Source organism: Puma concolor, chromosome D4 (assembly GCF_028749965.1).
Source record: "Puma concolor isolate L17-30 chromosome D4, mPumCon1.1.hap2, whole genome shotgun sequence".
NCBI classification, from domain to species: Eukaryota; Metazoa; Chordata; class Mammalia; order Carnivora; family Felidae; genus Puma; species Puma concolor.
In genome coordinates this window covers 58852415-58867995 of record NC_141679.1, presented here as the reverse complement: position 1 = coordinate 58867995, position 15581 = coordinate 58852415, and the positions used below count along the sequence as shown (strand labels likewise).

General features: G+C 39.7%; 1 protein-coding gene and 1 long non-coding RNA gene across 4 annotated transcripts in view; one reads left to right on the top strand and one right to left on the bottom strand.

Annotated features, from left to right (window-relative positions):
- Positions 1 to 6792, bottom strand: part of MELK (maternal embryonic leucine zipper kinase) — a 92866-nt gene extending 86074 nt beyond the window's left edge. For both annotated transcript variants that reach the window (XM_086683514.1, XM_086683515.1), the window contains exon 1: positions 6654 to 6792. The gene's annotated coding sequence lies outside the window, so the exon portion shown is untranslated. The remainder of the gene's footprint in view (positions 1 to 6653) is intronic.
- A 119-nt stretch (positions 6793 to 6911) lies between these two features.
- The window catches only part of LOC147574910 (uncharacterized), a 53403-nt gene continuing 44733 nt past the window's right edge, over positions 6912 to 15581 (top strand). The window contains exon 1 of one of the 2 annotated variants that reach the window (XR_015242835.1): positions 6912 to 7009. This is a non-coding gene — a long non-coding RNA (uncharacterized LOC147574910). Of the gene's footprint in view, positions 7010 to 14340; positions 15372 to 15581 lie in introns of those variants that run through there. The other variant, XR_015242836.1, reaches the window with a different exon arrangement.

Below are 15581 nucleotides of genomic sequence, written 5' to 3'. Positions count from 1 at the left end.
TCCTGTCTCATACCACACATAAAAATCAATTCTAGATCAAGCAAAGACTTATATATGCAAGATAAACTTTAAAAAAATTTTAAAGAATATTGTCATGATTTCAGGACAGAAGAGAATCTTTTAAATAAAGTGTTAATCATAAAAAAAATGTTAAAATTAAGAACTTTTGCCCATTTAAAGACATCCTTAAAAAAAACGAAAATCATAAATGTGAGAAAATATTTGTAACACTTATAAACAATGGGTTTTTATCCAGAACATACTATATACAATATAGAAGGCAACCCAAAAGAAAAAATAAGCAAATGAAATAAAAAGCATTTCATAAAGAAACACAAAGGACCAATAAAAACATGAAAAAACATTCAATTTTATTAGTTATCAGGGAAATGCAAATTAAGATTCCAATGATATACAATTAAAAAAATATATGAGATACATATTTTATTGCTATGCTGAACTTATGTATGTTACATATACAGTTGATCCTCGAACAATGCAGGGGTAAAGGGCACCAACTCCCTTGCAGAGTTGAAAATCCACATATAACTTTTGACTACCCTAAAACTTAACTACGAACAGCCTACTGTTGACAGGAAGCCCTATCAATAACATAGTTAATTAGCACATATTTTGTATTTCATATGCATTATACACTATATTCTCACAATAAAGTAGGCTAGAAAAAAGAAAATTAAGAAAATCATAAGGAAGGGGCATGTGGGTGGCTTAGTCACTTAAGTGTCCAACTCTTGATTTTGGCTCAGGTCATGATCTCAAGGTTCATGGGATCAAGCCCCATGTGGAGCTCTGTGCCCTGTGTGGAACACAGAGCCTGCATGAGATTCATTCATTCATTCTCTCTCTCTCTCTCTCTCTCTCTCTCTCTCCCCCCCACCTCCTGCTCACATGCACTGTCTCTCTCTCAAAATAAATAAATAAACTTAAAAAAAAAAAAGAAAATCATAAGGAAGAGAAAATACATTTACAGTATTATACCCTATTTACCAAAAAAAAAAAATCCATGTATAAGTGGATTCACACATTTCAAAATCATGTTGTTCAGGGTCGGCTATACTTTCAAGCATGTAACAAAAAATATATAAAAATTAGTTGTAAAAACGTCTTTGGTAGATATTGTTTGATTTTGTCTTCCTGCATTTTAAAATAAGGTAGAATTTAAAAAAAAACAAGGACAAGTAGGGCCCTATTGTGTACATGACTGCATAAGGTCACACTCTTATCAGCTTTGTCTTATTTGTGGAAGATATGCTCTTAGTTGATTTTAACTAGAGATTAGCAGTATCTGACAGAAGTGCTACTGCAATCAGACTGTCAACCCTGAATTTTTGTTTATTCATTTATCATACAGATGTGTTTACTGAGCACCTATGCTGCGCCAGACCTGCGCTTTGCACTAAGCCTTAAAATGCAGAAGGAAAGAAAGGTGGTTCCTGCCCTCATGAATCTCGCATTCTAGCGGAAAAGACAGTAAGCAAATAATTAAAATTTGTCATAAGTACTGGGAAAGAAATAAGCAACAATGGTGAGAATGGGTTGCTGAGACGGTAATATTTAAGTCAAGATCCGATTCAAAGGATGAAAAGTGAGAAAAAGAAAATCAGCCCTCAGGCAATCAAATTGGAGGTGGTTAAAATAATAATCCTTTCTTACATTGATTGCTGTTTTCTCATCCATGACATCCTCCCACCTCTTGCTTCCTAAGATACCCATGTGCTGAAATGCCCCAGCTCTTTGACAGTATCCATTCTAAAATGAGTTCTTGCTTCCCTAATCCTTTCTTAAAATCACCACCATAAACTCAGATCCTAGAAGGCCCTTCTCAATTCCTAGTAAGTATGGTTTCTCTTGCTGCAGCAAGCTTACTACACCTAATATTTTTTACTACAGATGTGTTCTTAGTGGTTTTTGGTCGATAGACCTTAACAGGAGTCATTAGCCCAAAAAGAATGAGAAGATGAGCACTGGGAAAAGAGGGAATTTTAGGTGCAAAGATTCCAGGGGAAAAAAAAAAAGTTGACATGTACTGAACTGAAACTGCTTTTAGAGGTACCAGCAAATGGAAATGCAGATTTGGAGCAGGGACAATGGGTTAGCCACATGAAAAAAAAAGAATACTGGATCTCTCTCTCTCACACCACACACAAAATCAGTTACAGTTAGTACAAAGACTTAAAAGTGAAAGACAAATCTTTAAAATGCAGACAGCTAAGGTCTTGCCCACACCAGACCTATATCTAGGAGTGGGAAAAGGCAGAAAGAAACGGAAAAGTAAGAATTAAAAGAATACCGTTTCATAGAAGCCAAGAAGGAAGAAAAAGGTAAAATAGTAAAAGATAATTTCTAGGAAGCAGATTTCTAAAATTTTCTAAAAGTACGCATTTATATATAGGTCAAGTCCTAGGACATGAGTTTTGGTGTTGCAAAGTGGAGCTTTCATTATGAGTAGACATGGGATGAAAGATCTCTGAACCTACAGAGAAATGGTTTCTTTAAGGGACTCTCCTTTCCGGAGGGTGGTATGGAAGGACTGGACTAGGGATTTCACCTTGGGAGGAGATGCCCTGACACCCCTTAGAAAGCCAAGCAGGAATCAGAAGGCCCAGGAAAGCGGAGATCACTGAGTCAGGCACAAAGAATGTCCCATCTAGGCCAGCACAGCACACCAGGACTCTAAAGTTCACAAAGGGGTTTGAAGCCAATGCCCAGCTAGAGATGAAATCCTCCCTTTGCCTGGCCTCACCCCTATGCACAAATCTCCCTTGGTGACTTAGCAGTGGAGTAGCTGTGACAGAATAGGGTTCAGGATCCTCAGACCCATTCTCGCCAACATTTCAAAAATTGAGTACATGCATATCCAACTGGGACTTGGGAAGCAAGTTCCACCTGGAAACTTCATTACTGCCTCTCAGTAGTGAACACCTGGTATTGGCGCTCATTTCTAGAACCAGATAGTCTCCCTTCACCGACAGGCAGACCTCTAGCAAGCCACCGAAGGCTCAGATTGATGGGTGGCCAGCACCATGTTCACTACCTTCACATTCTCTGTTCTTCGTCCTGTCTCATCCAGAGCTGAGTGGCCAGCATGTTACTAAGCCTTAATAACGGTCATGACTTTGGAAGATCTAGAATGCATGTTCAACCTCAGAAGTGTGGTAAGTTTATAAAAGAAAAGGAGAGGGGTGATTGGGTGGCTCATTTGGTTGAGCGTCCAACTTCAGCTCAGATCATGATCTCACGGTTGCCAAGTTCGAGCCCCACGTCCCACATTGGGCTCTGTGCTGACAGCTCAGAGCCTGGAGCCTGCTTTGGATTCTGTGTGTGTCTCTCTCTCTGCCCCTCCCCCGCTCATGCTCGCTTGCTGTCTCTGTCTCAAAAATAAAATAAACATTAAAAAAAATTTTAGAAAAGGAGGTCCTTAACACAGTGAGGATGGGCATCTTCTTAAATCAAAGTAGAGAAAAAACTGAATGAAATAATCAAAAAAAGCCCAGGAGCCTCAAAGGATATTTTTTCAAAAATCCTTTTAAATCTCCTTTTAAAATGCATAAAGCACTCTGATTCCATGAATCATTTTGCTTAGAGATAAAAGATAAATTATGGTCAGTGAGTATAAAGCCTTCAAAAACTTGGTCAGTGAACAGAATGCTATAGCAGAAGCTCTGGAAGGGAAATTCAAACTCAAGGAAAAACATCAGCCTTAAAAAAAAATAGTTTTAATTTCAATGTCAAAGCTATTATAGCAAGAAAGATAAAGATCATGAGCAAAAGACATTCTGATCCAATAATGAGTAGCCATTTCCTAGGAAGAGACGGCACTGGACCAACTTAATAAGCAGACTGAATTTTTAATCTAGCTGAACCTGCATGAATGGGGTAGGGCAACAGAAAAAGCAACGTCAGGCCACAGTAAAGTTGGGGATATACAAAGGAACTTTTTTTTAGTTTATTTATTCATTTTGAGAGAGAGAGACAGAGAGCACAAGCAGGGGAGGGGCAGAGATTAAGAGAGACAGAATCCCAAGCAGGCTCTGCACCATTAGCAGAGAGCCAGACTCAAACTCACAAACCACAAGATCATGACCTGAGCTGAGATCAAGAGTCAAAGCCACCCAGGTGCCCCCACAATGGAACAGTTCTACTTCCACTGGAGTGGCAAGTTACTTCAGGCAAGGAGATATCACAGTGGTCATATTTATTCTCACTGGCACCTAAGGCACAGGATAAAATATATCCTTAACAGCAGTACTAATTAAGAAATCTTTAAAAGAGTATTTGTCAGCGGGGCAAAGATGGGAATGAAGTGGAACCACCCCAAAAAGGCAGGAAACATAGGAACTAAGAAATTTCAAAATAGGCAACAACAGCAGTAAAGGTATAGTCAACATAAAAAAATCTTTGGGCTCCTGGGGTGCCTGGACTGGCTCAGTCAGTGAAGCATGCGACTCCTGATCTCACAGTTGTGAATCTGAGCCCCACAGTGGGTGTAGAGATTACTTAAAAATAAAATCTTTAAAAAAAAAAAAAAAAAAAGAAAGGAAATCTTTGGGATCTTCATGAGGGAGAGGACAAAGAGCAGATTAGAAATGGGGGAAGGTCAGGCTATAAATCTGTTTACAAAGTTGCCTGCTATAAAAGTAGACAATCAGGTTCATTAGAGAGCAAAGCCCAACTAATACTGGGTATTGAGAACACATGGGTTAAAGAGGAAACACAAAGAGACATTTCAAAGCCTAAAGACAAAGAAATGGAAATGGGCAAAAGCTTCACAAAATATAAGAATCCTACTTGCCACCACTGCCCATATCTAAATTCCATATAAAGGACTGGGCGATTCCAATTGCCACGCTCAAAAGGAGAAAATCATTTGTATGATGTTGAAAGTCACATCCCCCGATGAGGAATATAAGAATTCACCATTAACTTTTCTTAATAGATTTCTCCCAAGTGAGTTTTGAACTTCCAGGTCATGGCCTCGAGTCAACTAGCAGAGATCAACTTGTGCCAATTTAAGATGGAACCACGCACCTTCTCTTTCTCTTTCCTTTTTATCTACTCCCCCCACCCTCCTATTACACCATGCTTTTGGATGAGTAATACAAACGTGGGCCTAAATTATATCTACTGAATCCAGGGATCATCATTTTTGCTGCTTTTGGAAGAAAACTGGTGTTTGAGTGGCAAACTGCTTTAATGACAACAGATTTTACTTGGTTTTCAAATTTTGTGGATGTGGAGCTGGTTGCAAATATTCTTAAGTGCCCTGTTTATCCTCAAAAGTTTGGAAATATACAACACAAGAAGAACAGGGCTGGAGGAACCCAATTCTGTATCTGCTTAAAGGTGATGTATGATCAATGTGGAAAGCAGCCTCTCACCTGTGGATAATGAAGAAAACTAGACTCCAATCAGTTACCTGAACGTCCTCTGAGTGTGACTAAATAGAAGAACTGGGGCATAAACAATTGGGATGTTGCACTTCCCTGAAGAAACAAGCACTGCTTAGATAATAGGTTTATTATTAAATTTTATAGAAGAGCAACAAATTAGGGGCAATTTCCTACTAATAGTATTATTTGGGCTATGCTATTACTTGCTGGGTAATACGTTTACTTCATCTATGAGCTTGGTAAGATACTGATGCTGAAGATCTTTCAAATGAGAAGTAGAATACCGAATAGCTTACAATGTGGCCTTGTAATTGATACATTTAACTGTCTTGCTCCCTTGCATTGGCTTCTGAGAGCACCAACGAAGAGGCATTCATTCCTAAAGACGTTCAGGGACTCATTTGCCCATCTGGTGGGTCCACAGTAGATACGGAGGAAAGATAGATCCACTGGTGAAACAAGCCCGTGAGGGTGTAGTAAAGGAGTTTCTGATTTCTCCCAAACAACACAGTAAACAGAAACCAAAATATGAACAAAAAAGGGGAAACTGGCTTCTAAGCAAAACTCCAGGTACCTCTGAAACCCACCGCCACTTTACCCCGTTTCACCACCAAAGAGAAATACCAAAGGTAAAGCTCAAGTACGATTATTCATCCAAGGTGCTTGCCTGGGACGCTCGCCTCTAGGAGTTTCCCTTTTTCCCACCGGTTTCTTGGTGGTGCTGCTCCTTTTACTGCTTTGGCAGTCAGGGCATATCCCTTTTTGCGTGAGCCTCTTAAGCCACTACTTTGGGAAGGCGAAGGAAGAGGACGGATTTGGACTCTGAAAAGGGGGTGGTAACACACAACACATTTCCTTTTGAACTGCACTGCCCCAGTAAACCGGGTTGTACGAACAGAATTAATTTGGAACCCTTCCTTCAACTTCTTTTCGCGGAGACAGGGTCAGGGAAACGTGGCAGGCATGGAAATTCACAACTCTCGCAGTCTCCTCAGCGGCAAACGCTTTGCCTGCACCTCAGTAACCCTGAGGTAGGTAGGATCATTATCCCCACTCACAAAGGAGAAAACTGGGGCGTCGGAAAGGCTGACTATATCAACCGGGAAGTGGGTTCGCAAGGTGGGGTTCCGGGGAAATTCTCCAGTCTCCGGAGAGCCAAGAACAAGCCGAGCTCGCGCCGCCACTCCCCCACGCCGCGCATAGCTCCGACCCTGGCCCTCATCTACGGCGGGAGACACTGACCTGAGGGGCAGAGGGGTGGAGAGCCGGGGCGGGGCGGGGCCGGGTAGAAGCACACAGAAGGCGGCCAGCCGTCCCGAGCGAAGCAGCGAGCGCCCAGAGCCCCTGGTAAGCTTTGGAATCGTCTGGCTCTGGCCGCTTCCGCCCGCCAAGGAAATCAAAACTCCCGGGCCGGAAGGGGCGGGGCGCGGCGGGGGTTCGCGCGGCGCCGGGAGCGGGTGAGACCGGGACGCGCGGGCGCGCTCTAACCGGGACCGGAAGAGCTGGGCAGGGATCCGGGCGGCCAGTTTTTCTCCGACTAGGCGAGGCCCTGTGACGTGACGTGTTGGTCTTCCGACGGGGTACGCCTTCACCGGAGGGTATGTAAAGAGTCTGCAGGGGGCGTGGACGTACAAAGTTTCCACATAATTCTACCTTCTTACGCCCTGTTTCCTAAAATTGATCTGCAGAGAAGTCGCTGGTCTTTATGGTTCTCATTTCGTCCTCCCCTTGCCTAGTGGCCCTTCTCTCACCCATCAAATACTAGTATACTCTCACCGCTCCAAATCACACTACAAGGTATTGCCACCAGCGGTAAAACCCTCAGGGACCAAATTAATTGTCCTTTAGGTTATTAAGGGTACCAAAATCACTAACCCAGCATCACACTGGAAATCTTTCTTATACAGTTCACTATCTGGTCATTATTTATGTGATTTTCATTGCTGTATGAATTACAATGGTAATGGTAACTCTATCTGGAAGAAAAAATTAAAAATTATAGCCACAGGAAAGAACATTAAGTATAAATTTGCATATGCATTTTTAAAATTTTTTTAATGTTTATTTTTGAGAGAGAGAGGACAGAGTGTGAGTGGGGGAGGGGCAGAGAGAGAGGGAGACACAGAATCCAAAGCAGCCTCCAGGCTTAGCTGTCAGCACAGAGCCCAGCGCTGGGCTTGAGCTCGGGAACTGTGAGATCCTGACCTGAGCCAAAGTCCACCGCTTAACTGACTAAGCCACCCAGGTGCCCCTGCATATGTATTTTTAAAATAGACCTGACTTTTAGAGCAGTTTTAGGTTCACAGGAAGTTTGAGGGGCTCCTAAACACTCTGCTCCCACGCATGCATAGGCACCCCCATTATTAATATCCCTCATCAAATCACCAAAGTGGTACATTTGTTCCAACTGATGAACCTACATTGACACCCGAAGACCATAGTTCATATCAGGGTTCCCTCTTGGTGTGTACAGTTTATGAGTTTAGACAAATGTATAATGACATGTATCCACCATTATAGTATCATACAGAGTAGTTTCACTGCCCTAAAAATTCTCTGCTCTACCTACCCATATATAATATATATGTGTATAATATATACCATATATTGTATATATGGTATATATTATTTTACTTATATTGTATATGCCTATTTTACTTCATTGCAGTAACAAATTATATATACAATATATATGTGTACTATATATAACATATTTGTACCATATATATGTGTGTGTGTGTGTGTATATATATATATATATACATATATATGTGTGTGTGTATATATATATATATATATAGTATACATTATATATATCCAGCACTCTATTTTACTTCATTGCAGTAAAACATTATATATAGGGGCGCCTTGGGTGGCTCAGTTGGTTAAGCATCCGACTTCGGCTCAGGTCACCATCTCCCAGTTTGTGAGTTCCAGCCCCGTGACAGGCTCTGTGCTGACACCTCAAAGCCTGGAGCCTGCTTCAGATTCCGCGTCTCCTCCTCTCTGTGCCCCTCCATGCTCATGCTCTGTATCTTTCTGTCTCTCAATAATTAATGTTAAATTTTTTTAATTATGTACATAATATGTAATATATGTATAATTAATATAATTATATATAAATATATATGTGTGTACAATATATATGTGTACAATATATAATTTTTTTAACTTTAATTTTTAAAATTTACATCCAAATTAGTTAGCATATAGTGAAACAATGATTTCAGGAGTAGATTCCTTAATGCCCCTTACCCATTTAGCCCATCTCCCCTCCCACAACCCCTCCAGAAACCCTCAGTTTGTTCTCCATATTTATGAATCTCTTCTGTTTTGTCCCCCTCCCTGTTTTTATATTATTTTTGTTTCCCTTCCCTTATGTTCATCTGTTTTGTCTCTTAAAGTCTTCATATGAGTGAAGTCATATGATTTTTGTCTTTCTCTGACTGACTAATTTCACTTAGCATAACACCCTCCAGTTCCATCCACCTAGTTGCAAATGGCAAGATTTTGTTCTTTTTGATTGCCAAGTAATACTCCCATTGTATATATACCACATCTTCTTTATCCATTCATCCATCGATGGACATTTGGGCTCTTTCCATACTTTGGCTATTGTTGATAGTGCTGTTATAAACATGGGGGTGCATGTGTCCCTTGGAAACAGCACACCTGTATCCCTTGGATAAATGCCTAGTAGTACAATTGCTGGGTCGTAGGGTAGTTCTATTTTTCGTTTTTTGAGGAACCTCAATACTGTTTTCCAGAGTGGCTGCACCAGCTTGCATTCCCACCAACAATGCAAAAGAGATCCTCTTTCTCCGCATCCTCACCAACATCTGTTGTTGCCTGAGTTGTTAATGTTAGCCATTCTGACAGGTGTAAGGTAGTACCTCATTGTGGTTTTGGTTTGTATTTCCCTGATGATGAGTGATGTTGAGCATTTTTTCATGTGTCATTTGGCCATCTGGATGTCTTTGGAGAAGTGTCTATTCATGTCTTTTGCCCATTTCTTCACTAGATTATTTGTTTTTTGGGTGTTGAGGTTGATAAGTTCTTTATAGATTTTGGATACTAACCCTTCATCTGATAAGTCATTTGCAAATATCTTCTCCCATTCTGTCGGTTACATTTTAGTTTTGCTGATTGTTTTCTTTGCTGTGCAGAAGCTTTTTATTTTGATAAGGTCCCAGTAGTTCATTTTTGCTTTTGTTTCCCTTGCCTTTGGAGACGTGTTGAGTAATAAGTTGCTGCGGCCAAGATCAAAGAGCTTTTTGCCTGCTTTCTCCTTGAGGATTTTGATGGCTTCCTGTCTTAAATTGAGGTCTTTCATCCATTTTGAGTTTATTTTTGTGTATGGTGTAAGAAAGTGGTCCAGGTTCATTCTTCTGCATGTCGCTGTCCAGTTTTCCCAGCACCACTTGCTGAAGAGACTGTCTTTATTCCATTGGATATTCTTTCCTGCTTTGTCAAAGATTAGTTGGCCATACGTTTGTGGGTCCATTTCTGGGTTCTCTCTTCTGTTCCATTGATCTGAGTGTCTGTTCTTGTGCCAGTACCATACTGTCTTGATGATTACAGCTTTGCAGTATAGCTTGTAGTCTGGGATTGTGATGCCTCCTGCTTGGGTTTTCTTTTTCAAGATTGCTTTGGCTATTCGGGGTCTTTTCTGGTTTCATACATATTTTAGGATTATTTGTTCTAGCTCTGGTGGGGTTTTTTTGCTGGTGTTACTTTGATAGGGATTGCGTTGAATATGTAGATTGCTTTGGGTAGTATTTTAACAGTATTTGTTCTTCCTATCCAGGAGCGTGGAATCTTTTTCCATTTCTTTGTGTCTTCTTCAATTTCTTTCATAAGCTTTCTATAGTTTTCAGTGTATAGATTTTTCACCTCTTTGGTTAGATTTATTCCTAGGTATTTTATGGGTTTTTTTGTGCAACTGTAAATGGGATTGAATCCTTGATTTCTCTTTCTGTCGCTTCATTGTTGGCGTATAGGAATGCAACCGATTCTGTGCATTGATTTTATATCCTGCAACTTTGCTGAATTCATGAATCAGTTCTAGCAGTTTTTTTGGTGGAATCTTTTGGGTTTTCCATATAGAGTATCATGTCATCTGTGAAGAGTGAAAGTTTGATCTCCTCCTGGCCGATTTGGATGCCTTTTATTTCTTTGTGTTGTCTGATTGCAGAGGCTAAGACTTCCAATACTATGTTGAATAACAGTGGCAAGAGTGGACATCCCTGTCTTGTTCCTGACCTTAGGGGGAAAGCTCTCAGGTTTTCCCCATTAAGGATTATATTAGCATTGGGTCGTTCATATATGGCTTTTATGATCTCAAGGTATGATCCTTCTATCCCTACTTTCTTGAGGGTTTTTACCAAGAAAGTTTGCTGTATTTTGTCAAATGCTTTCTCTGCATCTATTGAGAGGATCATATGGTTCTTGTCCTTTCTTTTATTGATGTAATGAATCACATTGTTTTGTGGATATTGAACCAGCCCTGCATCCTAGGTATAAATCCCACTTGGTCGTGGTGAATAATTTTTTTAATGTATTGTTGGATCCAGTTGGCTAATGTCTTGTTGAGATTTTTGCTTCCATGTTCATCAGGGAAATTGGTCTATAGTTCTCCTTTTTAGTGGGGTCTCTGTCTGGTTTTGGAATCAAGGTAATGCTGGCTTCATAGAAAGAGTTTGGAAGTTTTCCTTCCATTTCTATTTTTTGGAGCAGCTTCAAGAGAATAGGTGTTAACTCTTCCTTAAATGTTTGGTAGAATTCCCCTGGAAAGCCATCTGGTCCTGGACTCCTGTTTTTTGGCAGATTTTTGAGTACTAATTCAATTTCCTTACCGGTTATGAGTCTGTTCAAATTTTCTATTTCTTCCTGTTTCAGTTTTGGTAGTGTATATTTTTCCAGGAGTTTGTCCATTTCTTCCAGATTGCCCATTTTATTGGCATATAATTGCTCATAATATTCTCTTGTTATTGTTATTTCTGTTGTGTTGGTTGTGATCTCTCCTCTTTCATTCTTGATTTTGCTTATTTGGGTCCTTTCCTTTTTCTTCTTGATCAAACTGGCTAGTGGTTTATCAATTTTGTTAATTCTTTCAAAGAACCAGCTTCTGGTTTCATTGATCTGTTCTGTTTTTTTGTTTTTTTGTTTTTTTGTTTTTTTTTGGTTTCGATAGCATTAATTTCTGCTCTAATCTTTATTATTTCCTATCTTCTGCTGGTTTTGGGTTTTATTTGCTGTTCTTTTTCCAGCTCCTTAAGGCGTAAGGTTAGGTTCTGTATCTGTGATCTTCTTCCTTCTTTAGGAAGGCCTGGATTGCTATATACTTGCCTCTTATGACTGCCTTTGCTGCATCCCAGAGGTTTGGGGTTGTGGTGCTATTATTTTCAATGACTTCCATATACTTTTTAATTTCTTCTTTAACTTCTTGGTTAGCCCATTCATTCTTTAGTAGGATGTTCTTCAGTCTCCAAGTATTTGTTACCTTTCCAAATTATTTTTTTTGGTTGATTTCGAGTTTCATAGCATTGTGGTCTGAAAATATGCACAGTATGATCTCGATCTTTTTGTACTTACTTAGGGCTGATTTGTGTCCCAGTATATGGTCTGTTCTGGAGAACGTTCCATGTGCACTGGAGAAGAATGTATATTCCCCTGCTTTAGGATGAAATGTTCTGAATATATCTGTTAAGTCCATCTGGTCCAATGTGTCATTCAAAGCCATTGTTTCCTTGTTGATTTTTTGATTAGATGATCTGTCCATTGCTGTGAGTGGGGTGTTGAAGTCTCCTACTATTATGGTATTACTATCAAGTTTCTTTATGTTTGTGATTAATTGATTTATATATTTGGGTCCGTCCACATTTGGCGCATAAATGTTTACAATTGTTATGTCTTCTTGGCTATAGACCCCTTGATTATAATGTCCTTCTGCATCTCTTGATACAGGCTTTATTTTAAAGTCTAGATTGTCTGATATAAGTATGGCTACTCCGGCTTTCTTGTGTTGACCACTAGCATGATAGATGGTTCTCCATCCCCTTATTTTCAATCTGTAGGTGTCTTTAGGTCTAAAGTGGGTCTCTTGTAAATAGCATATAGATGGATCTTGTTTTCTTATCCATTCTGTTACCCTATGTCTTTTGATTGGAGCATTGAGTCCATTGACGTTTAGAGTACTGAAAGATATGAATTTATTGCCAGTATGATGCTTGTAGAGTTGGAGTTTCTGGTGGTGTTCTTTGGTCCTTTCTAATCTTTTGTTGCTTTTGGTATTTATTTATTTATTTTTATTTTTTTTTTTTTTCATCTTTTCTCCCCTCAGAGAGTTCCCCTTAAAATTTCTTCTAGGGCTGGTTTAGTGGTCACAAACTCCTTTAATTTTTGTTTGTCTGGGAAACTTTTTATCTCTCCTTCTATTTTGAATGACAGCCTTGCCAGATAAGAATTCTTGGCTGCACATTTTTCCGATTCAGCACATTGAATATATCCTGCCACTCCTTTCTGGCCTGCCAAGTTTCTGTGGATAGGTTTGCTGCAAACCTGATCTGTCTTCCCTTGTAGGTTAAGGACTTTTTTTCCCTTGCTGCTTTCATGATTCTCTCCTTGCCTGAGTATTTTGTGAATTTGACTATAATATGCCTTGTTGATGGTCGGTTTTTGTTGCATCCAATGGGGGTCCTCTGTGCTTCCTGGATTTTGATGTCTTTGTCTTCCCCCAGGTTAGGAAAGTTTCCTGCTATGATTTGCTCACATAACCCTTCTACCCCTATTACTCTCTCTTCCACCTCTGGGACCCCTAGGATTCTGATGTTGTTCCTTTTTGATGAGTCACTGATTTCTCTAATTCTTAAATCATGCTCTTTTGCCTTAGTCTCCCTCTTTTTTTCTGCTTCATTATTCTCCATAAGTTTGTCCTCTATATCACTGATTCTCTGTTCTGCCTTGTCCATCCTTGCTGCCACCACATCCATCCATGATTGCAGCTCAGTTATAGCATTTTTAATTTCATTCTGGCTATTTTTTACTTCTTTTATCTCTGCAGAAAGGGATTCTAATCTATTTTTGACTCCAACTAGTATTCTTATTATCATGATTCTAAATTCTGGTTCAGACATCTTGCATTTATCTGTGTTGCTTAAATCCCTGGCTGTCATTTCTTCGTGCTGTTTCTTTTGGGGTGAATTCCTTCGTTTTGTCATTTTGAAGGGAGAAAAGGAATTAACGAGGTAGAAAAATTGAAATTAAAAAAATTAAAATTAAAAAATGTTAAAATTAAAAATTAAAAACACACACACAAAAATCGAATAGATGATGCTAGATCCTAGGTGTGTTTTGGTCTGGGTGTTGAAAGTGGTTTGACAGATTAGAGAAATGAAAAAAAAAAAAAAAAGGGAGGGGTAGAACAAAAAAAGGAAATCATTTAAGAATTTGAAAAAATGAATACACTAAAGTAGACTAAAATGGATGATGTGGGTAAAATAGAATTTGAAAAAATATACACAAAAGTAGAGAATATAGTAGAAAAAATTAAAGAAAAATATTTTTAATAAAAATTAAAAAGAAATATGAATTTTTTCATTTTCTGTATTTAAGAAGAAAGAAAAGAAATGAAAAAGAAAAAAGATAAAAAAAGAAAAGAAAAAAATAAATCGTTTGAAAATTTGAAAAAGTGAATACACTGTAGTAGACTGAAATAAAATGATGGGAGTAAGATAGAATTTGAAAAAAATTTACATAAAAGCAAAAAATATAGTAAAAAAATTAAATAAAATTTTTAAAAAAGAAATTGAAAGTAAAATGAAATTTTTCTCTTTCTGCATTCAAGAAAAAGAAATGAAAAAGAGAAAAAAGAAAAAGAAAGAAAAAACAGGAAATTGTTTGAAAATTTGAAAAGATTAGTACACTGAAGTAGACTAAAATAAAATGATGGAAGTAGAATTTGAAAAAATTTACACAAAAGTAAAAAATATAGTAATAAAAATTAAAGACATATTTTTAATAAAAATTGAAAATATTGAGTTTTTTCTCTTTCTGTATTCAAGAAAAAAATTGTAAAAGAGAAAAAGGAAAAAGAAAAAAAAAAGAAAAAAAATTGAATAGATGAACCTGCTAACAGATTGAAGTAGGACTGAAATTGCTTCGTTTTCCCCTAGAGGTCAATCCATGTAGCTCTTTATAGTCCATAAATTAATCCGGCGGTGAGGTTTGTTTTCTTGAAGAGCGAAGTTGGCCCAGTTGGGTGGGGCTCAGTGTAACAGCTCTGTTCTCCACTAGATGGCGCTGCTAGCCTACTGGGGTGGATTGTTGCGGTGCCCGCAGGTGCGCATGCGCAAGAATGGTGAAAATGGCGCCACCCAGCTACCCAGTCTGTTCTCCCGGATCAGCAGTCGCACACTGGTCCTCCATCTTCAGCAATCATCCATTCCCCGCTTTTCCACTCTCCGTGACCAGGCCCCAGGCAGTACTTCTCTCCCAAGTTTTGTCTCAGATGCGGCTGTTTTCCCCAATCCCTTACTTCGGAAGGACTGCAGTTTGACCCGTTCCGCCCCCCTGCAGGAGGGTCTCACCGAGCAATGGCCGAATGAGCAATGGCCGAATGTCAGCTAGAATGCCCGCTGGATAGTGCTGTTGCTGGTGCCCTGAGACTGCGGCCAGGTGCCAGCCCGCCCCCAAAAAAGATCACGAGACAGTGTAGCATCAGCGTTTCAGGGATTATGGAAAATCACAGCACACATCTGGCACCAGGCTTCTCCGTCAACGACCTTGCCCCAGCACCAGCGAATGTGGCTGCCTTCTGGGGTCTGCTGGGACCAGGTGGCTTCAACAGTCTCTACCAAATGTCCTTCCAGAAGTGGAACCGCTTTTCCCCGTGTGGCCTGAGAACCTCCCGGACCCCACTCTGTTCCTGGGGATTCGTCCTTCCCACCAGAGCACCTCCAGGTATCGAGCTGCAGAGTTGCAGCCTTTGCGCTCCCCTTGTTTACAGTCTTAATAAAATTTAAACCCTCTCCTTTCTCCTTTCTCCCTTTTTAGTTTAGTCCCTGTGGCTGTTTCCAATTTTCCACTTTCTCTCCAGCTGCTTTTGGGGAGGGGTGCTTTTCCCATATGCTTCCCCCCTCCCCAGTCTCTGCCCTCTCTCTGCCCGCAAAA